We start from the raw sequence: 21,906 nt of genomic DNA, 5'->3' as shown, positions 1-21,906 counted from the left end.
GAGGTCCCTCTGGCCTACGAAAGAGCCTGTCTCAAAACAAGTCTCTAAATCTCTCTACTGACTTTTTTTTTTAAATATTTATTTATTATGTATACAATATTCTGGTGCCAGAAGAGAGCACCAGACCTCATTACCGATGGTTGTGAGCCACCATGTGGTTGCTGGGAATTGAACTCAGGACCTTTGGAAGAGCAGGCAATGCTCTTAACCGCTGAGCCATCTCTACAGCCCCCTCTCTACTGACTTTTTATTGATATTTTTTTTTATTTTTTTATTTTATTCTTTTTTTAATCAAAATTTCCGCCTCCTCCCTGTTTCCCATTTCCCTCCCCCTCCTCCCACACATTGCCCCCTCCCCCCACTCCCCTCCCCCTCTCCCCACTTCTCTCCCCCTCCCCCCACTCCATTCCCCCTCCCTCTCGATACTGAAGAGCAGTCCAAATTCCCTGCCCTGCGGGGAGTCCAAGGTCCTCCCACTTCTATCTAGGTCCAGGAAGGTGAGCATCCAAACAGGCTAGGCTCCCACAAAGCCAGTTCATGTATTAGGATAGAAACCTAGTGCCATTGTCCTTGGCTTCTCATCAGCCTTCATTGTCCTCCATGTTATTGATATTTCTAAAAGCATAATAAATATGAATAATCATTTCCACATTTCTCAAAATTCAAGTTTTAGTATAAGAAAATGTTAAAAAAATAGAATTTTACTGAAATATAGCAAAATGCAAATCTGCTAAAATCCATCAACTATGCAAGAATAACTGATACTGGCTGGGCAGTGATGGTGCACGCCTTTAATCCCAGCACTCAGGAGGTAGAGGCAGGCAGATCTCTACTTAGTTCAAAGCCAGCCTGGTTTACAAGAGCTAGTTCCGGGACAGGCTCCAAAGCTACAAAGAAACCCTGTCTCAAGAAACAAAAACAACAACAACAACAAAGAATAATTGGTACCTAAAATGTGTCTTTGACTAAAAATTGTATCCAGAACATCTGCGCCAGAGCTTCAGCTCCTGCTTGCAGTATCCTGCATCCCTGAATGAAAGTGTCCTTAGTCATACTTGATGGTTCCATATGCAGGCCACAAAAGGGCCTCAAAGACATGATAGCCATTGTGCAAGTGCAGGAAAAATAAAAAGTGCAGGGTGTTTAGTTTTATCACCGGTATTGTTTTGTTTAGGAGAAGCAAGCCTGCACAACGCATGCACATATAGGAACAAGCACAAAGTCAGGAGAGAGGACATGCCGTATTACCCAAAGCCTACATCCTTTGATTTTTGTTTTTGTGAAAGAAATGAGAATTCAGAGACTAATGCTGTGAACGTGACATGGCCTCGTTGCTGGCTACGTGAGAATTTGGGCCTTCACCAACACAGCCCCCTCAGTTCATCCACAGGATTAATGCGTTTGGAGGCTTTGAAAATCTTCCATCAACGAGAACAGTCTGTTGTGTGAATTCCCTTGTTTTTCAGCATTCCCACTTGGTCCCACTTCCTCCTGGCTCTCTGGCTATGACTGTCCCAGTAACTATTTTGTCTTAGAGGAATCATTCAAAATAAATCGTTTCTAACCCTGTTTTTCCAAGTGTGGGAGAAAAGTCACTCTGAGGAGATTCTATAACTGAAGCCCCAACATTCTACCTTCATCCCTAGCAAGAAAGAAAGCTTGTCTCTTTCAGTGGCATCTATGTCTGTCTGACTAAATAATACTATCAAAAAAGTATGAAGCAGTTTTTACCATAATAAAAGTGAAGCCACTAACTCCCTCAAGATACAAAGTCCTACCACCCTGACTGATGACCTCCTGCTACCTTCATCTGTGTATAAAGTTTCTACTTGTTAAAAGTCTTTCATTCAGGGGCATTTTTATGTTTGTTTATATTGTTGAGACAGGGTTTCTGCAGCCTTGACTGGCCTAGGGCTTGCTATGTAGACCAGGCTGACCTCAAGCTCACAGAGATCCTCTTGCCTCTGCCTCCTGAGTACTGGCATTAAAGGTATGTGCCACCACCATGCCCATATAATTTGGGGATACTTTAGAGACTGAAAAGGCCTCCTGAATGCCACAGGTATATTCAAATGAGCTTATGAACAGACTAAGTTAAATCGTATTGAATGTCAGTGGAATTATTCAAGTTATTCTTACAGACTGTATTTCAGAATAATTCTTACAGCCCATTATTAATGATAATTTTGGAAGGTGTTAATTAATCTAGAATATAGAATTGCCTTGAATTAATACAGAATTCTCAGCACATCAAAAGTCCATCTGGCCTGTGAAAGAGGAATGAGCTATTTCCCAGCAATCCCCTGCCCTTTTCTTCCTGAACACACACAGGAGCGGGAGGTCAGCTGAGACAGAAGTAGATCCATGTGCAGCCAGCTCCGCTACCAAAGCAAGGAGTGTGCCTTCTGCTAAACTAATGACTATTTGTTACAACAAAGATGTTTGCCATATGCCCTGGCACCGCAGAATAAGCCTTACACAATTATTTCACTTAGCACTCAAAATGGCTCTGTAGACGCTAGAAAGAACGAGAGTCAGGGAGAGGTTTTTATTTACAATTATTCATACAATATATTTTGATCATGTCCCCCACCACCACCTGCCCAAGAGACTCAGAGAGGTTTTTTGTTTGTTTTTAAGTCTTAGAAAGTAATGTGTGTATCTAGAAAAGAGTGGTGGACCTTAAGTTCTTACCCCTAAACCCCATACCCTTGCTGTCCCTAAACAGTAGATCTTTAACACGCCATTTTTAAAATCTTATCTTCAGTCATTATTTCAGAGCCCATAAAGGTCCTCTGTCTCCCTACGCTGCTGTGCCTTTAAGTTCAAGGATCAATTCATTTCCTTCAACATCAGAGCCAAAGAACTGAGTCATGGAGTTATCAGAATTCGGAATTAATAATGTAATTTTAAGAGGTAGTAAAGCAAAGGTTTAGAGAAAGGGGAATTTAAAGTGTCTGTTTGGCTAATCATTGGAAATGGGCACGTTTCTTGAGGCATAATCAATTTTAAATCTCTGGTGTATGTGAGAGTGTGCCACAGTACATGTGTGCCACCGTACATGTGTGCCACCGTACATGTGTGCCACCGTACATGTGTGCACTGGGAGCTTTAGGGACTCTCCTCCTCCATCTTGTTTTAGTGCACTGGGGGTGCAGATGCTGCTGCTGTATCTAACTTTACCCGAGTTCCATGGACCCAAGGTCAGGTTCTGATGGCTGAGCAGCAAGGGCTTGTATCCATTTAGCCATGCTCCCTGTCTTTATAGTAGTTACAGATGAATCATGTTTAAACATAGGAGCGTTGAAAAACTTAAGTATGAATGGAGAAGTCAAGTTGAAATATGTCGTATGGCAAATGATACCATGCATTTAAGTTCTAAATACATAAGATAATGGTGCATAATGATATGGATATAGCCATTCATATAAGACATATTAAATGGGTAGGGAAAGTCCACATTAGGAATGAATTGCTATTTATGGGGCAATTAAAGAGTTATGGCTCTAATAAGTAAACAAAGAACATTGGCTGTGCACTAATGTATTGATTTAAAAATATTAAGAATGGCCTGGAAAGATGGTGCAGTAGCTGCTCTTGCAGAAGACCTGGGTTCAGTTTCCAGCACCCACATGGTGGCTCACAAGCACCCAGAACTACAATTCTGGGAGATTTGACACCCCCTTCTGACCTCCATAGACATCAAACACACATGTGTTGGAGACACATACTAAACATTCAAACACCTAAAATAACAAAATTAGTAAGAAATATGGCAAAAAGTTTCCATTTGTTCAGGATAGGTGGCATTTATAAGGCATTAGTCTCCAGCATTTCTGGAAAGTTTAAAGTGTTTTCTTTCAACTCAATTTTCTGATCTTTAATGGAGATACATAGATAGATGATACATGCATACATAAATTTCATACATCATACATACATACATATATATTCACTCACTGATCATGGAGAGAAACTGACAGAAGAATCCCATATGCTCACCACTGCACATGGTGAGGGTGGTGCAGTTTGGTGGCGGTTGTCAGCAGTCTAGCTAGGGAAAGGGGAGATAGCAAAGTAGTGAGGAGAACGGGGGAAAGGAGATGCTGAAGGCGTGCGATGTCCTCATGAGTGAGGGGAGCCATTTGCAAACAGTGTTTGAAGCTTGAACTGTGACAACTAGCAGCAAGTCGAGCATCTCAGCTAAGTAGGAGCTAAGAGCTAGATAAAAGCAAGTGTTGTTGGTTGTTTTTATTAATATTATTTTACTCTTTGAGAGGTGGGCACCATCCAGATCCCAAATAAATCACACATGGAGTCTTATTCTTTCTTAAGCTTGGCTTATTTCTGGCCAACTTTTCTTAACCTAAATTAGCCAGTCTACTTTTTGCCTCTGGGCTTTTATCTTTCTCTATTTCTGTATACTTTCTTTACTTCTTACTCCGTGGCTGGCTGTGTAGCTGGGTGGCTGACCCCTGATGTCCTCCTCTCCTTGTTCTATCTTGCTCCTTCTTCTCTTCACCCCAGATTTCTCCTTCTATCCATTCTCTCTGCCTGCCAGCCCGCCTCGTGTTGCTCCTGCCTTGCTATTGGCCGTTCATTCCTTTATTAGACCGTCAGGTGTTTCAGACGGGCACAGTGACAGAGCTTCACAGAGTTAAACAAATGCAACGTAAAAGAATGCAACACATCTTTGCGTCATTAAAACAAATGTTCCACAGCATAACCAATGCAGCACATCTTAATATTCTACAACACCCGAGGAGAATAAGAAGATCCACGCCCCTGCATCCCGGGGCTCCATTTAATCTATTGGAATAGACTGCAGTTACTTAGCACTGCAGATCATTCTGAGAAAATAATGAGCTCTAACCCCAATTCGGTTTCACATATCTGATTAGCTGGAGAAATCCCAAATAAGCTACAGATAAAAAGCAACAACGAAACATTTATCAAAGGGAGCAAGGAGTCTGGTATAGTAAATTTGGCAGGAGTATCTAAGGGTTAGAGCCAGTGAGGTTCGTGTCTGGGTATTCCAGCAGGATGTTTGACTCTAGGTGTATGAACTGATGGCTGTCTCACAACCTGGAACATATAGGGCCCAAGCCTTCCTACCACTCACAGAAAGGAAGAAACACTGTTGTTTTCAAACACAAAACCGGCCCAGGTGTTAGCAGGGATACCAAATGAGAGGCAGTACTGGTGGGAGCAAAACCTGAGTTTACTGGGCTCAAGCAAGTGGAAGAACAGAATTCTAACCATAACAGGGCTGCCCAGGAGCCATGGTCTTCATCTCAGAAGCAGCAGCTGCGTCTTGTGCTTTAAGGTTAGCAAATCCTGTCCTCAGACCCTTTATCATCATAAGCTAGAAGGAAGAGGCAGCCTTTTTCCACTTTGCAGAAGCGTGGCTGGTTGAGGTGCCAGAGCCAAGGGCTGCGGTAGGGCAGCTGAGGAGGCTGTGTAAAAAGCCAGCACCCATGCAGCCGCAGTGGGGCTCAGCCTGGCAGCGGCTTCCTCTGAAATCTGCAGCTGCAGGGCTGGCAGCTGTGGCCACTGGGTTTGGAAGAGACACACAGTGAGTTACATCATAGGCTGCATGGATGCACAGGGGCAACGTGTGAGAATGTCCACACGCAGGAGGGAGAGATCTCGTCACGGTGAGTGGAGACCAGAGCTGGGAGATACCAATGCGTGTGTGCTCTCAGGACAGGAGAGGCCAAGGTACTCCGATCATGGCAGTTTGCCGCTGTGAATGATGGTGTTTATGAAAGACCCAGAACTTCAAAGTTAAAGAAAGGAACAAAGGGGGCATTGCCAGAAACCACAGATGATGCATGGTCTCTTATAAATACTCTGTGATGGCCATGTCTTCAATTATAACCAATGATAAATGGGTCATACTGCGGCGTGGTTATAAGAGAAACTTTATGACGTAACTAGAAATTTATCCTATAGATAAAAAAAAACCACATAAGGAGAGTGGCTGACTGCTCAGAGCAGAAGCCACTAAGCTTATAAATCCAGGTGAGACCAGGAGGAGCTCGGCAGTGACCTCACTAACCCCAGAGTTGGCCTTAAATCTACAACTGCTCCCACTGGGTACGTAAATCCGTCAGCACAAGCAATCTCCAAAATAACAGAAATGAGAATGGCAGGCCACAGGAAACCACCCGGTGATCCGGGTGACGCAGTGCTGATAATTGTCCAGCCACATTTGTGACATCTAGGAACCTGAAACTCCTCACCCTATTTCAGAGCCCCCACATGAAGGAGCACCCAGGAATGGGCTCGTGGGAGACACAGGTGCACCTCGCTTACCTAGGCTTCTTGTCCATCTCAGGAATCATGCTGTCTTCCCTGAGAGAGAGCCCTCTCTGGCTTAAGGGCTCCCATCAGCTGACCTCTAGAGGAGCAGCAGAGGGCAAGCACAAGCTGACCGGCTGTCTCAGCACCGTCTGCTGACAAGGGCATAGGGGACACATGGGAGGTCTCCACTGTCCTGAGTCATGCACAGGTGTAAACATAGAAGCGTCACAGTGAAGGATCACATGGGGACCAGGAAAGACGCACGCATGCTGCAGTCCTGCTGTCAAGGTAACAGCTATCTTGGATTCCTGGCAACAGGATCCTGCCGGGCCAGCCCTCAGAGACACGAAGGGATTAAAAGACTCTCCCACTAGAGAGGTCACTGCCTCCAAAGGGCTGGTCAATACGTTTGTCCCTCCAGAGCAGAGCGTCGCTGGCAGCGTTTTTCTACTGCCAATGACACAGCCCCACAGTCCTTATATTTCCTTTCCTCCTGCTTCCAGTAAACACTTGCTGCACACAGGGGACTCTGTCTCCAGTCAGTGACAACTGATAACTTGCTGGCATCCTGGCCTTCGTGAAAAGTGATCCATAAAAGAAATCGAAGCACTTCCTTCTAGTAATTAAAATCCTGTTAGCATGGTATTTGAGGGTTTAAAGACACTTGAAGGTCATCCTGACTACAAAACTTTGAATGAAGTAGCATGCCTGATGTTCAAAGCAAGAGAGGACATGTTCTTTTCCTCAGACACAGGTGTTCCTTCCTTGGCTGAACATGTCCTGTGCATGTGTCTGAGGAAGATGACAGGCTTGCACGAGGAGACTTTGGCTCCCAGAAGGACCTCAACTGCCCTTTCTTCATCTCACAAGTAATAATGGTCCCAGGTATTTTGGTTACTGGACAGCAAATGTTTTCTGGCTCTCTGGGATGACTCAGAGACTCTCTCAGCCTTGCCATAGGAACACCCATGAATAATCAAAGAATAAACACTATGTCACGATTCCACACCTCAGTGGGAAATTGCTACAGAAGACAAAGCCCAGACATGGAAAATAAGGCTGAAACTGTTCACACGGGTGATAGAGATGGTGGCTAGGAAGCCCCAAGAAGGCAAAGAAGGCATGGGGCATGCTGAGTGGTACCCGGGCTTGGGCTTGAAGGGAAGAGGGAAGAGAAAAAGGTAGGAAAAAGGAGACAGATGGTTTCTGCTGCATGCCAAGCTGATTAAAACATTCAGGTGCCAGGCTGGAAAGACGGCTCAGCAGTTAAGAGTGCTACCCATACAGAGGACATGGGTTTGATTCCCAGCACCCACACCACAGCTAACAACAATCTATAACTCCAGTTCAAGGAATCCGATGCCCTCTTCTGACCTCCATGGACATCAGGCACGTGATGCAAAGACATGCATACAGGTAAAACACCCATGTATCAAAGAAAAATAAATTATTCACTAAAAAAGAATATTTAGAACTGTCATCACAAACATCTCGTGACGTAAAACAGCAGTGATTTTTCTAAATACTGGTTAGAGAAAAACTCAAAGAGGCAGCATACATGGCTCTCTCTAGTAGATGCTGAAAGAATTTCCAAGGGACATATATTTTGGAATTTAAGATGGAAGAGAATGGTGGCCACGTTGTTGAAGCTGTGAGTGTGTGTTGTCAGGACGGAAGACCCCTGAGAGTCAAAGAAGACTCTGGTGGCAGATGTACGAAGAAAGCAATGCAAAAGACTGGAGAAACTGGACAACTAGGATCTGAAGTGAATCCCGATCATAAGGCTGGCTGGAAGAACCTGAAGAAGTATTTAGTTGGTGTGGTGGTCCTAGAAGATGTTCTGGAATATGGAAAACTTATAGAAATAGGAATTGTGACTTTTGAAAAGTCCATTGAAGCTATGCACACTGTATATGTTTAATAGCCAGTTTATACACCAATGTACATGACAGAGGATGAGCAGACCCTATGAGAAGATGATGTTTTTTCCCACTCTGAAAGCCCACAGCAACTGCCTGAAGGCTTCTTTGCACTGGCCTGTGGTTTGGGCTGGGGTGGGGGAAAGCAGCAGCCTGTTGATGCCAATCGCCAGCACAAAGGCTCGGACGTGGAAAGTGCATTATGTAGGAACAAGAATGGCAGCGTGGGGTTTAGGATAAATAATAATGGAAGATATGGAGAGACCTTTAAGTAGTGGTGTTGACAACATGGGGGATATTTGGATCTGAGATGAGTAAGGAATGGATAAGATGGAGTGTGTCGTGGGTGAAGGATTAGAGAGTCATTGCCAGAAAAGAGATGGAAATGTCTCCAAGCTTTGGCGAGCCTTGAAAAGGGGCATAAGCGATGCTCTGGAGTAAAGAGTGATTAAGGCAAAGCAGGGAGGATGGAGAGGAAGAGAGAGCAGCCACGAATCTAAAGGATGGACCCTGGCAATAACCATATTGGGGGGTGTTAGCATGAAATGGATGGATTCAAGCCTAGACTATGACATGGATCAAGTAGGCTCTGAGATCACGTACAGGCAATTGCCTTGGACTGCATGGGCTCAGTCAAGCACATGAGCTCTGGTGTTGACTGCAGGGCCTCTCGCATTGAGCAGATGGGCCAGGCCATGGGATAAATTGGTTCTACCGAATAAGCTATAGCCTAGAGCACATGACTGTTCCCACTAACCACATGGGTCAATCTACTGAATATATGAGATTTTATATGAAGTTCATGGAGCCTGCTTATGACATAAGCCTGAGTATGGAGCCCATGGTGCCCATAGGCATGGGGTAGGCCTGAGGTTCATAGGTTCTAGGATAAATGGCATGTGACTAATTTGGAGTACATGAACATATCAAAGCCCAAAGGATCAAGTACATAAACCTAGCCCTCGGTGTTGGCACTGAGTGTTCAGGTCTGGTTATGGTGAGCATAGTAGTGCCAGCTTTCCTCATGCCATTGAGATCGAATATGGCAATCCATCAGTTTCACCAGAGACTATGTTCTTGGAGTGACAGTCATGCTAAAACTCTTAGGTATCTTTCCATGGGAAATACTAAAGGACAGTTCGACAAACATGACCCTTCACTCTATTCCTACATCCGGATGGGAAACAGGAGGTCCTAGGGGAGACACTTGCTCATCCAGGTTTACTATAGCAGTATTCGCAATATCTGAGTTCTAGAATCATCCTAGATGTCCATCTACAGATGAATGAGTAAAAAAGTGTGAAGCTCTACTAAGCAATAAAAAAGAGCGAAAGAATGTCATTTTCAGGAAAACTGATGCAACTCAAGATGGTCATATTAAGCAAAACAAGTCAGACTCAGACAAATATTGGGTGTTTTCTTTCATTTGTAGATCTAAGACTTTATGTGGGTGCATAAAATCATTTGTGTAAATAGAAGTGAAACTGAGGGGATGAAGGAGCATAGCAGGGCTCATCAGGAAGAAGAAGAGAGTATGGGATCAATACAATAAAAGTACATGACACAGTGTGACGAAAACATCTTTATGAAACCCATTACTGCGTACAATGAATGTAAGGCAATAAGCAATGGTGACTGACTTGCCTACACGGTACACTGGTGCAATAATGGCACACATGTCGTAAGAGTAACCAACCAAAATCTGATCAGAATTAAGGCCACTCCATGATATGGAACAGATCCCCAACACTACTTGGGTGGACAAGAAGGTGAGGTGAGTTAGGCTGTGGACCTGGGGTAAATCTAAATCCTATTGTTGTGCTAAAGAGTATAGCAATAAAATGACTACTGATGACTTTCTGTGATACCCATAGGGCAGTGCCTTGCTCAGCCAGCATCAGAGAAGCTTCCTCCTACAGGAGATGAGAATAGAGACCCACAGCCAGACAATATGCAGAGAGCAAGAGACCTGGGAACACTTAACCGGGAATTGGATGGCTTCATCAAAGATTTCCTCTCAGAGCTCGGGGAACTGTTACAGAAGGTATGTCAAGATTGTGAGAGCCAGAGTGGAGATGGAAGACACCAAGGAAACAATATCTTTCAAACACAACAGTACCGAGGAACATGTGAACTCACAGAGACTGTGGCAGCGTGCACAGGACCAGCACAGAGTCAAGCTAGATGGGGTCCCGCACTGAGAAGGGAAGTGGAAATGAGCTCCCATCCCTAACCAAGAGGCTGTCTTCAACTGACAACTGCTTACAAAGGAAATATTCGTTTTCTCCAATGGAGACTTATTAGGTACACAAACCACACTCAAGGGAAGGCTCCATATCCAGCTGTGGATGGCCAACAAAAAACTAACTCAAGAGCATTTTTGGAGATGTTTTGTCTCATAATGCTTTGCTTGTGAAATTTTTTATCTTATTCACCTTTCACTTACCTATTATGGCTTCTGATTTTGTATTATTATGGTGTGTGTGTGTGTGTGCACGCACGCATGCGTGCGCGTGCACACGAGCATGCCTCTGAGTATATATATATGTTTCTCTTGGGTTTTCTATGTTGTTGTTTTGGAGGGTTGTTTGTTTTTCCGTTTGTTTTGGGTTTTTGTCTGTTTTTATTCTTTGCTTTGTTATTGGCCTGGGTTTTTATGGGGGGGGTGTTGTAGTTTGTTTTCTAAAGAGAAAAAAGAGAGAGAAAGCATAAAGCTGCATGAGTCAGGAGGTGGGAAGATCTGGGAGGAAATGAGGGATGGGAAACCACGATCTAAATATAATGTATGGAAAAATAATTTTGGGGGGGTGTATAGCTTTGGAACCTGTCCTGACACTAGCCCCCCTTCTTTTCTCTCATCTTCTAATAATAGCTGCTACATCCCGAACCTAAAACCTTTGGAAATGGAGTTAGTATCTTCACAATGGTTTGTTTTAATAGTAAATTACATACAAAAAGCGTGTTTGGAACAATATGAAGGTTGTTCCATGGAGCTCATATTCTAGGGAATTCTCTTTCTATTGAAATATTTTTGTGGTCATTTCTACAAACAGATGAAACATACTTTGTTTTTTAAGAGAGAGACTAGTCGGGAAAGCGTGGGAACTCTCCCAGCACATGCCTTAAGTTTCAGCATCCTCTCCTCTATGAAGTCACGCTTCCTGAGGGTCCTGTTCTGCACACTGAGATGAGTAGACTCTCAGATATGGTCCTTCACTATAGCAAGACAGATAACTGGTAACAGGAAATTTTAATGTTAAATTATAATCTTTTAGCCTCCACCAAGTACTTTAGGTGATTCTCTCTTGCTCCCTATTTAAATCTACTAGGGGTACCTTCCTTGAATCACCTTGGGAAAATCCTACCCATAAAGTATTGAGGTTTTTTGTTTTGTTTTTTAATGTGTGGTGTTGATATTGGTATATTTTATGTATAAGGTGTAATTAATTCTGGATGCTAAAGATGCAGTAGGACCTCAAAGAGTAAAATCCCTGCTCTATGCACTTCCCTTCCAGTAGTGAGGTGTGTATGCACTATAAAGCCAGGCCAGTTAAGTAGGCAAGTTGCGACATGCAGATAACTGTTACAGAGATCCAGGAAAGGGGAGGGCATAATTCTACACAGGAACAGAGGAAATAAACTGTCTCATTAGAACAAATACTCAAAACACTCAAATATGTAAGCTATTCTTCAGGAAGTATTGCAACTTCATTTCCTTTCTAATAATATCTTCCTTGTGGGGAACTTAAAAATTATTACAGTTTGATTTATGCATACATGGAGTGTGGGTGGCCTCCTTGGGATCCACTCCTGTCCTCTAAAAAAGCAGGAAGCACTCTTAATGGCTACTCATCTCTACAGCCCCCCATGTGGGTATTTAAAGACAACGTTAGAGCTGGAGAGATAGCTTGGGAGTAAAGATGCTTGCTTGGCAAGCATAAAGAACCCTAGCACCACCGCCAGCAAAAAAGTCAGGCATGAAGCATGTAACCTTAACCAATAGACACAGGGGTTTCTCTGGGCATTGCTGGCACCAGCCTCACCCAAAATTGGCAGCTCCTGGTTCAGTGAGACACATTATCTCAAAAGAAGGCAGAGAAGGACAGAACAAGACACTGCACATTGTCTTTTGGGCTCATACAGGGCAGCTATAAATAGGTACACACACAACACACATGTACACACACACACACAAAGGGAGAGAGATACTTATTTTATAGCTTTTTAATCTCTTTAATTTCTAAAGAAACCTGTAAGCAATACAATTAATAAATAGATGATATTAGGTGTGATAGCAAAGAGGCAAGCGTGACGGCACAGTAGGAAAGGCACTGGCTGCCAAGCCCAATGGCTTGCATTCAATTCCCCGGGACACACATGGTAGAAGAATGGAAGCCTGCATGCTGTCCGCTGACTTCCACAAGCACATGCGGTACTTGCCCATGCATGATGCTAAAATTTGCTAAAGAAATAGATGGAAGAAGAAATTTCAGTTATTATTAAATATGGCACTACACAACAGTGGGGAAAGTGTGTTTTTGAAGAAATGGTTTGGGAACAATTAGGATATCCATCTATGAGAAGTTTGTGTGTGTTATCCTTCAGGCCAACACAAATTTCAGTGCAGAAAAGCTTTTAAACATTAAAAACAAAAGCATAAAGTACCTGAAACAAAAGAAAAATTCATAAACACAGTAAGGCAAGTATATAAAACACTAAAACTGTTTAAAAAGCATAAATCCAAGTATATTAGCAAGCCGAATTGAAAGATGGTTTTTTCCAGGTGTTGGTGCACACCTCTAATCCCAGCACAAGGGAGGCAGAGGCAGGTGGATCTCTGTGAGTTCAAGACCAGCCTGGTCTACCAAACAAGTTTCAGGACAGCCAGGACTGTTATGCAGAGAAACCCTGTCTTGAAAAACAAAAAACAAAAAACAAAAAAACAAAAAAAGGAAGGACATTTTTCATTAGGGAGAAAGGAAATAATCGGAGAATCTGGCAGGAGTCTGTCGCGAGCAACTCACCATGAGTACGATGATTTTAAGTTCTGTCAATCATGTTTTAAATAAACACTGATTGGCCAGGCAGAAAGTATAGGTGGGACAACCAGATAGGAAGTAAAGGTGAGGCAATGAGAACAGGAGAATGCTGGGAAGGAGGAAGCCCATTCTTCCTCAGTCCTGCTCGGACCCCCGAAGAAGCAGGGTGTGACCTGCCCTGCTGAAAAAGTACCGAGCCATATGGCTAACATAGATAAGAATAATGGGTTAATATAAGTTTAAGAGCTAATAAGAAGCCTGAGCTAATGGGCCGATCAGTTTATAACCTAATGTAGACTCTCTGTGTAATTTTCTTTGGGGGCTTACTGGCTGTGGGAACTGGGCAGAACATAAACCCCAACAAGCGGGCCCTCATGTTACTTTTAAGTAGCTGTATCTTTGACTCTGAAGTTCTGCATCTAGGAATTCGTCTTATAGGACATATAATAGACACAGGTGAGAAGAGCCATGAGTGTGTGTGCATTTATTCAGAAGTATCTGAAATAACAAAATAGAACAAGTGTGATACATCTATAATGTGGAAGAACATACATACACTCTCCCAAGGGCAAGACAAACCCACAAGTATTAAAATGATCTCCCAGAGTAATAGTTACATGAAGAGATGGTAAGCTTGGAATACAGTCCTTGCTTATAGTTTATAAGTATCTGTGTGGAAGGTACACACTCATGCACTTCTGGAAACACCACTACTGGCAGCAGCAACTGCTTCTGGAAAGGCAATAATGCCCAGTAATTAAAAAGAGAAAGCTTTATGTTATATTATGTCCATTTACGAATTTTTTATTTTATGATATATGCATGCAGTGCCTATTCAATAGTATAGAAAATGGCATGTTAAAACCGTAAAATTAATAAACGTTGTTGAAATGCTTTTACTATGGAAATAAGGGAAATATGTTTCTTAAAATTAATAAATGTTGTTGAAATGCTTTTACTATGGAAATAAGGGAAATATGTTTCTTAAATTGTTAGATAGAAACATCAAAATCTAGGTTCTAGTTATTTCATTCTACCAAATTTCAAAAACACACCAGTTATTTTTAAATTTTTATTCATTCTTTGAGGGTTTCACAACTGCATGCAATGTAGTTTGCTCTTACCCATCCCTACCTGTTGACTTTCTTAGTTGAATTTTTCCATGATTTACCTATTTACAGAACATCTGAAACTTACTGAACAACTGAGGCAACAAAGGAAAGTTGTTCATAAACGTGGACAGAATTTTTGATATGGATTTCTGCATCCTTCTTAGAACCTTTCCCTCAGCCTCTTACTCCATCCTGCACCAACGCTCAAAGGTGGTTCTCGGCAGCGTCATCACTATGGTACCTCTTCACTCACTCTGACTTGAGTGTTTTCTATTTAAGAAAAGCATTTAGTAATTGTTTTGCACTCTAGTCAGAACTTTGGTTGATTTTTAGTACAAAGGGCATCACAAATATCTGTGAATGAGTGAGTGGGGGTTGGGGCCAGCAGAAATGAGCAATGTGTTATTTTGTGTAACTAAATTTTATGTAACTCATTATATTGCTAGAAATCAAACTTGCAAGTCAGTATCCCCCACCTCCGTGTTAATCTGCTTTAATGCTACTCTTCCTCTGTGTGGCTCACAGTAGTGATGTTTTCCTTCCCTTTGCTTTGGGGATAGACAATGCAACTTTGCCAAATAGCATGCAAAAATGTTGTATGTCACTTCCAGAACAAAATGTATAAGTCACAATAGTCAACCTTGGGCGAGAAAGGAATGAGTGGACAGGGGTTGGGGCAATGGGGTGGATAGAAATGAGCAATGTGTTATTTTGTATAACTAAATCTTGGACTTGTTAATACAAAAGGATGGCTCGTGAGATGGCTCAGCAGGTAACCGCAGCTTGATGGACTGCCCTGAGGGGACCCACGGGGCAGAAGAGGAGAGCTCAGTCTCACAAGGTGTTGTTTGACGTCCACACACATGCTGAGGTCCGTGTGTGCCCCACCCAGCTCCAAATAAGTAAGCAAATGTAATTTTTAAAGGTTAAAAAAAAGTCTTAGAAGTCTTGACAAAACCAAGTTAGTGACAAAAAAACCTGCAGAATGGCTGTTCTTGGATATGTGCGGTTCCTGAAGGTGTGCACCTTTATTACACTGAAAGGATTTTCCTGAGTGATGGTGAGCACACGTGCGTGCGTGTGTGCGTGTGTGTGTTTGTGTATGTGTAAAATCTGTTAGACTCATAGTCTTTGTTTGTTTGTTTGTTTGTTTGAAATGGGGTCTCACTATGTGGCCCAAAATGCCATGAAACTCTGGGCCCCTGTGCCTCTGTCTCCACGTGCGGTGATTACGAGCATGCACCACCAATCTTGGCTGAAATTTACAATCTTTCTATAAATTAGACCTCGACTCCTGAAAAGCTAGCCTAGGATTTCCTTTCATTCAGCCACAGCCTACGTGGGCCTACATTATCCACATTCCTCTCTCTTTCTCCCCCACAAACTCACCAGATTCCAATGCCAGACAACACAAATGCGAAGTCACAAGGAAAGCAGAAACACAAATATTTCTAACTGGTGGGAAGATCAAAGAAAAGTCAATAATGAACTGTGGCTTCATCAAACATTTACAGAACACAAAGACAGAACAGAATACCTGATGGCCGAAATGTATGTTAGGATCATATTTGCCTTAGAGCAATTTATTATTAAATCATTTAAGTCTAAAATTATGTTAAGAAATTAAAATAAAACTTTGGTTAATTGTGGTTTTAGGAAACAAATCCACCTTGAACACATTTTTGAAATGAGAAAAAGACGTTCTTTTCCTTGTGCGAGTTTGTATTGCCCTACACACCAGGGATCTTTATTATTAAAGCAGCTGTCAAATGTGCTGACACTGCTCAGAAAACACATTTACGTTCCTATTCACACCAAATGCTCTCTTCTCTGCAGACATGAGGAACTCCTCTGTTTTTAAGGAGTCACAGAAAACGTCTTCCCTTATCTCTAGGGTCTGCTCGTCTCAGTCAAAAACAGACATTCCTTGTCAGCATCACAAGCCAGACCCCTCACCTCTCCACAGACGTGAACTGAAGTGGGAGGGTAAAGAGCAAAGGAAAGTCATCGGGGCAACGGTGGCCGGTGGCCGCTGCAGTCAAGACCGCTGGGGAAAATCCACCAAGCTCCTCCTGCCAGCTGCACTCCGAGGGCCGCAGGAAAGCCAAGTTACTGAAACGGCTTCAGGAAGGGCCACTGGCAGAACAGAAGGAGCTGCATCAAATCCACGCACAAGCAGCAGTCTACTGAGTGAGTTCAGAAAGCTAGGAAACTACTCAATAATCAGACAGCAGAAGGGAAAAGAGAACTTGATACTATTAATAGCTATTATTCCCGAGTTTGTTATAAACTTTCTTTCTTGGAGGAAAAATGACAAGGAAAACATAGAAATTATTCCACCAGCCATGCTGAAATACGTCTATTTTTTCATCTCAGCGTTGTAAAGTGAGAGTCCTCTACACTGAGAGAGCTGTACAGTTGTGGCACAGAGGGGTACTTGCATCTAGGATATCTAATCCAAAAACAATGCCTTTCACTTATTGGATATAACTCAAGGGATATATATTCACAGTTCACAGTTGGATATAAATATAAAACAATGCCCAGCTTAGAAGTCTGTGGTAAATAATAAAGATGTTTTTCAGCCTGTGACTACTTATACAGATACAAGATGTCAGAGAGGCAGCGTTTCCAAGTGGAAAGACAGAGGCTACCCATTCCGAGATCCTGGTTCACATAAACCAAAGCAGTATAGCTTTTACCAAGTTAAGTCCTTTGAACCTCGATTGCCCCATCTAGATTGTCCCAAGGATTAAATATTAACATCTATGAAGGCCTAGTCACTTAGCAGACACACAGGAAAATGGCAATTATTATCAGAGTTTTTGACTTTCTCACTATTCACTTTTCATCCGGGTATTTAACAAACACTACTACCGAGCACCGACTTAGAGTAAAATGGCGAACAAATCACATACAACTCCTGTCATCATGGAGTTTTCATCTAGTAGGTAACACACACACAAGCACATAAAACAAAAACAATGACAATCATATAACGTATGGCATGAAGGAGATTATTTGGTGCTGTAGTAACTCGGAAGAGAGACATCTCATCCAGCCTTAGGCTGGCCCCACAGAAGTTTCTCGGAGAAATGACAGCTGAGAGCTGAGTGAGAACAGGAGTCGGCAAAGGAAATACAGGAGGTCAGGAATTTTTTTCCAAAGGCCCAGAATTGGGGAAGATTATATTTGTCAAAGATTATCTCAAAATATCCACCAAGGCATACCCTTGTTCTGGGAATACAGCGTCACTCCTATAGAGCTTTCTGGTTTCTTCCTCAGCCATAAGTGTCATGGAACATAGCCTTTCAACTGACAATAGCAACTGGAGAAACACCTTCCCCAGCCAAAATGCCACCTTTATCAACTGTAAATGCATCTGTCGGTCACTAGTCTCATTGCCCAAATCCCCGGTCATGTGGTACAATGATTCACAGTATGTACCCTTGTTCTCATTGAGTGGTCCTCTGAGGATAGCAATGGACAGGGTGACAGATAAACACACTCCACACTTCCCATGACCTTACAGCCCCACTAAACAAGCAACAGCATCTCCTTAAATGTTGCTTGAATGATCAGTTAACAAATGTAATTGAAGGTAAAACTAGGAAAGATCGTGATAAAAATAAATAGCAAAATGCTGCTACGGCTTGAGACTATCATCTTCATGTTAGGATCTGTCCTTAGAAATTCATTTTCTCTCAAACCAATATTTGAAGATCTACCAGTATATGTTATTACATACCAGGTATAGATGCAGACAAAACAGATAGTATATTTTTATTAGCTGAGAAAGAAATATTAAGGACTAAATGACAAAATACATAAAAAGGCTTTAAATAATAAAGCCCTTCATAAACACTGCCTTGTACTCTCTTCACAAGTGAGTTATGCCTGAAAATGTACCTTTGCTTTGACGTCACTCTAAGTTCCTATTCCTTTATATATTAGTGAATTCCAGGCAACAAATTTAAATAAAGCAATAATGTTTTGTGCCTAATGGTTTTACTACATTTATGACTAAGCTCATAGTGAGCCTTTCTCAAGCCCTCAAGGAGGAAGAAGAAAATCACCAATTTGGAGAAAGCTATGAAAACGTCACTTTCTTCTTAAATACACAATTCTTTAAAATGATTGCGCAGCTTAAGACAGGGCTGATTTTAAATGAACGTGCCTATTAAAATGCCAGAGATTGTCAACCATAATAAAAATATTAAGCATTGAACATTTATTAACTTACATAATAAAATTCTTCAGCTATGGAACATGACCATTGTTCAATAATGAAAAATTAATATAGGAAATGGTGAAATAAGACAGCACTGGCAAATGAGCACTGCTGACAGTGCATAAAGCTGACAAGGAGTTTTTTAGTTTGTAACAGAAATATTTCAAAGCACTTTTTATAAATTCCAAATAAAATTAATCAGTGGTATAATAGCATCCTTTACCCAAGTCGATGGGATATTAGATTTCTCTATTTACCTTCTATTTCTTTAGCTTTGAATTCATGTTAATACATTAATCCTGAGTTTGGCTTCTCCAGGCATCCTTCCCATGGCATCCATGCTGTTTCCCTTCCTTTCTATTATTTGATCATAATGACCACAGAAGTGCACGAATGTTTGAATCTGTAGATATAAGGAATCTGCATCTGCCTCTAAATTAATTTCTCTTGATAACAGATAAAACCAAGACAGAAGATTCATAGATTTGTCACTCCCTATTAAGGCAGAAAGGTAGACACACGGCATGTCTTTCAAGCTGCGCGTCCGCTGCACTCATTCAAAACACCCATGGGTTTACTTACAGTCCGTGTCCTTCCAAAAGTCTGGAGTGATGCTTTCTCAGCAACAATGCCTGGAAAAGCCAAAGAAATCCTTCCCGCCTTGCAAGCTCCTTACACCTTCTGAAAGATGCAGGCTTAGGAGTTGCCAAATGAGATGGGCAAAGGCAGCCAAACAGGGACAACTCGCCAATCTAAAAACAGCAGGTCACGGCCAACAAACATACCATCCCTCACTTCCCCTCCCCAGCCACACTTCTCTTTCTTCTTAAGAGGTCTTGTTCAGAATTAATACAACACAAAGATATTTATATTTTTCTGTATGAAATGGTCAGTTGGGAAAAATTATAGTAAGAAAAATACAAAAGTCAGGAAGTTATTACTTCTACATTTATTTAATCAAATATTGTCAGGGGGGGAGAGAGAGAGAGAGAGAGAGAGAGAGAGAGAGAGAGAGAGAGAGAGAGAAGCATATGGAGGTCAGAGGATAATTTTAGGAGTCAGATCCCTCCTCCTGCCTTTATGTAGGATCTAACTGGGGTCACATCCATGCTCCAGGATAACTGGTCCATGGGTTTCCAGGCAATTCTCCTGCCTGCCTCCATCCTCACTGTAGGAATACCAGGATTGGCTTTTTACACAAATTCCGACATTGAACTTGGTCTGTCAGACTAAGCTTCCATGGTGGTCATGACTGCATTATCTCCCAGGCCCATCTGTTCTGAAGGGAGAACCTAGCACAGGTTGGGAATCGCAAGCTGTCTTTACATTTTATTTCTCTTCATTGGAGTTTCCTGAGTAATGACTATTATCGGATGTGTGCATCATAATAAAGAAAGGCCTTTCAGCTTTTATGTATTGCTGCTTTAAAACAAGCCTGTATCTTGGAAAGGTTCTAAGACCACAGTTTGCAAATTAAGGAAAGCTTAAGCTCACAGAAGCCAAAGCTTGCCCAAGGCATAGACAAGTAGGGGAATTTGTCTTCAGATTCTACATTTGCTACACACACACACACACACACACACCCCGCCCTAAAAAGGCCAAAATAACATGGTATTTAAGATTTACCATTTTAAAGTCTTAGTAACTGAAAGTCTTAGTTAGCAATGAATTGTGATTTCCCTGGAGTCCAGTTTTGATTCCTGGATTTAAGGGAAGGAAGAGAGGGCAAGTTAATTTATTTATCAGTTATCTGTGCATTGCTACAGTGTTACCTGCTTGTCATGTTAAGCAGGTGTAAGAAATAGTGAAGCTGGCGTGAGAGCACAAGCCTATACCCCCCACCCCGTTGGGACCATTCGGAGTCCTGGCCTCCAGCTGCTCTTCCCTGCTAGAGATCTTTACTTTCCTTCTGATTTGAGTTACTGAAAGCTGTGTCAAAGTTGTTTACCAGCTCTGCTTCACGAGCACGTGTTGCCTTGGCCTTGAGGATCAGAGGATAAGGTTTTCACCTGTTGGCCCACCTGACTGTTGGGTATATGAGCCTCCATGGTGCTATTGAATAAAGGGCTTCTTACCAGTGACTAGAGGTCCGTGTCTTTGTCTGTCTGTGTGTTTCAACCTCCAGTCCCTTGCCCGAGGCTCGGGAACTGTATGGTAGCGCATAGAGCGCAGACAGGCGTTGTGGGTTGCACACAATCCCCCCACCCAGCAGCACTCAGAAGGCTGAGGCACTGTCTCAGTCACTGTTCTATTGCTATGAAGACACCATAGCCAAGGCAAATTATAAAAGAAAGCACTGAACTGGGGGTTTGTTTACAGTTCCAGAGAGTGAGTCCATGACCAATATGACAGGGAGCATGGCAGTAGGCAGACAGCCAAGGGGCTGAGAGCTTACATCTTTTGGTTTTTTTCTTTTGGTTGTTTTGGTTTTTGAGACAGGGTTTCTCTGTGTAACATCCCAGCTGTCCTGGAACTAGCTCTTGTAGACCAGGCTCGTCTCAAACTCAGAGATCCACTGTCTCTGCCTCCCGAGTGCTGGGATTAAGGTCATGCGCCACCATTGCCTGGCTAGAGAGATTACATTTTATACTCAAATTGGAAGCAGAGAAAGAGAGAGACTGATATGGAAAAACTCAAAGGCCACCCCTGCAGTGACACACCTTCTAATCTTCCCCAAAACAATTCCACCAGCGAGGGACCAAGCATTCAAATATATGAGCTTATGGGGGTCATTCTCATTCAAACCACCACATGCAAAATTGAGGCCGTACATAATGAGAGCCTGTATCAAAATGTTAAGAGTTGGGATATCATTCTATGGTGGACCAGAACTTGCCAAGCATGTTCAAGGCTCTGTGGTAGATATTCAGCATGGAGGGGGTGGGGCCGCTGGAATGAGGGGAAGAGTTTCCCTAAATATCCATAATTCAGAAGTGAAAAAATGTAACTTCTGGATTCTGATCAACAAAATGTAAGAAAAAGATAGAAAATAAACTTTAGGTTAAATAAAAAAAATGAAAGGTCAAATTCATGAATGACTCAAGCTAAGCCACGAACACATCAAAAACTATATGTTACCGTTCTAGCACAGACACATGCAAACATGTGCAGATGTATCATGTGCAGGAAATGCTACTAAAATTTTTCTTCAACTGGAGATCTCTGCAAATGAATGAAGTCTACATGGTTTGGCATGGCACACACTTGTTGTCCCAACTACTCAGGTACGTGGGCTCAAACTAGGAGATCACTACAGCCCGGGAGTTCGAGGCCACCATAAGCAACACAGTGAAGGTGAC

The 21,906-nt window shown here is 42.4% G+C and overlaps 1 protein-coding gene across 2 annotated transcripts in view; it reads right to left on the bottom strand.

Annotated features, from left to right (window-relative positions):
* The window catches only part of Slc4a4 (solute carrier family 4 member 4), a 420,169-nt gene extending 400,893 nt beyond the window's left edge, over positions 1-19,276 (bottom strand). Inside the window, exon 1 of one of the 2 annotated variants that reach the window (XM_057771897.1) lies at positions 19,190-19,276. The gene's annotated coding sequence lies outside the window, so the exon portion shown is untranslated. The remainder of the gene's footprint in view (positions 1-19,189) is intronic. The other variant, XM_057771894.1, reaches the window with a different exon arrangement.
* Between the last annotated feature and the right edge of the window lie 2,630 nt (positions 19,277-21,906).

This window comes from Chionomys nivalis, chromosome 6, assembly GCF_950005125.1.
Source record: "Chionomys nivalis chromosome 6, mChiNiv1.1, whole genome shotgun sequence".
Classification (NCBI taxonomy): Eukaryota; Metazoa; Chordata; class Mammalia; order Rodentia; family Cricetidae; genus Chionomys; species Chionomys nivalis.
Note: the sequence above shows the minus strand (reverse complement) of the source record. Positions and strands in the feature narration are given on the sequence as shown.